Consider the following 1,774-nt stretch of genomic DNA (forward strand, 5'->3'; position numbering starts at 1 on the left):
GGCAGATCATGAGGTCAGGAGTTCGAGACCAGCCTGGCCAACATGGTGAAACCCCATCTCTACTAAAAATACAAAAATTAGCCGGGCGTGGTGGTGCATGCCTGTAATCCCACCTACTCGGGAGGCTGAGGCAGGAGAATTGCTTGAACCTGGGAGGTGGAGGTTGCAGTAAGCTGAGATCGTGCCACTGCATTCCAGCCTGGGCAACAGAGTGAGACTCCATCTCAAAAAAAAGAAAAGAAAAGAAAAAATGGCCCCTTTCTGCTTAAGTAGGAATGAAAACTAACTACTGAATGTTTACTATGACAGGTGTTTACTGAATTTACATGGTTCATAATATCTTCTACAGCTATGTGACCTAGGTGTTGTTAGCACTAAACTCTGTATGAGGCAACTGAGTCTCAGAGATAAGATAATACGCCCAGGTTCAAAAAGCTCCTAAATGGACCAGGATTCATACCTAGCTCCTGTCTGATTCAATTCTGCTCTTTTTAAAAAACGAATTATTAAACAAAGACTATTTGGAAAATATCAGAGTAGTTGAGAACTTAAAAGTACATTTCTGCTTTTCATATTTTCATTCAGCATTTAAGTTTTGCTTCCCTTTACAAAACACGCTGCTTTTCAAATTAGCAGGAACATTCTTAGAAGAATAAGACGTGACAGGGTGTTTATTGCTGCTTCTTGGGTGGTTGTGGTATGCAGCCTTATGATTAAAACTATGGTTAAGGTATGGCGCAGTCCCAGCATTACACATCTGAACGTGTTTTATGGTTTGAAGGGGGAATTACCAAGGTTTTGCAAACTTTAAAAACTTGTGCAAGACCTTCATTGTGGTTTATATATATAATTGTTTTGAAACGCAGAAGTACTACCTAAACATGCAGTGTTCTCAAAACTGAATCATTCATAATCCTTAGAAACCTAAAACAAGAAGCTTAATGATTTCTTTACTGTAATGATACCAGCAACTAGAAACACAGTAACTTCAAGGCACTGGTTAATAACTTTAACCAATTATTTCTCCTAAGAGTTTTAGGAATATTATTTTATCCCTTTGCAGAAACCAAAATATGAAGATACAAAATTGAGGTTTAAACTGAGTTTCTGATAACTAGTGAACCCCAAAGGGAAAAGAAAGATGAGTGATGAAGGGGACTGAAATGGGCACTGGTCTACTGGATGTTAAGTCATGGAGAAATCAGGAAATAAAGACTGATTTGCAGAGAGGGCTGGTGTTAGAAACTGTGTTGTGGATGCTATATGTATATTTTTATGTTTTTAGAAGACAGAACTATACTTGTAAAACTGTTTTATACAGAATTTAGCTCAACAATATATGTATGAAAATGGAAAACGCTAAGACAATATGCTAATAGGTAGCTAGGATTTTGTGACAGATAAGAGCAGTTAGTTTCAGACTCATATATTATAAAGACAAAGACAAATTATTTTAATAAAATATGTCTTTTTTGAATATTATATAAAAGGCAGATTTTAAAAATTTGAACTCTTAAGAGGATACACTCAAAAACAGATTACAGGTCAGGCGCAGTGGCTCACGCCTGTAATCCCAAACCTTTGGGAGGCCAAGGCAGGAGGGTTGCTTGAGGTCAGGAGTTCGAGGCCAGCCTGGCAAACATGGTGAAACCCTGTTTTTACTAAAAATACTAAAAAACTAGCAGGGCATGGTGGCAGGCACCTGTAATCCCAGCTACTCGGGAGGCTGAGGCAGGAGAATCGCTTGAACCCAGGAGGCAGAGGTTGCAGTGAG

General features: G+C 38.6%; 1 protein-coding gene across 1 annotated transcript in view; it reads right to left on the bottom strand.

Annotated features, from left to right (window-relative positions):
• NCOA2 (nuclear receptor coactivator 2) overlaps nucleotides 1-1,774 on the bottom strand; it is a 326,661-nt gene that overhangs the window by 108,033 nt on the left and 216,854 nt on the right. The window lies entirely within an intron of this gene.

This window comes from Mandrillus leucophaeus, unplaced genomic scaffold (genome assembly GCF_000951045.1).
Source record: "Mandrillus leucophaeus isolate KB7577 unplaced genomic scaffold, Mleu.le_1.0 Scaffold167, whole genome shotgun sequence".
In the NCBI taxonomy this organism is placed as follows: Eukaryota; Metazoa; Chordata; class Mammalia; order Primates; family Cercopithecidae; genus Mandrillus; species Mandrillus leucophaeus.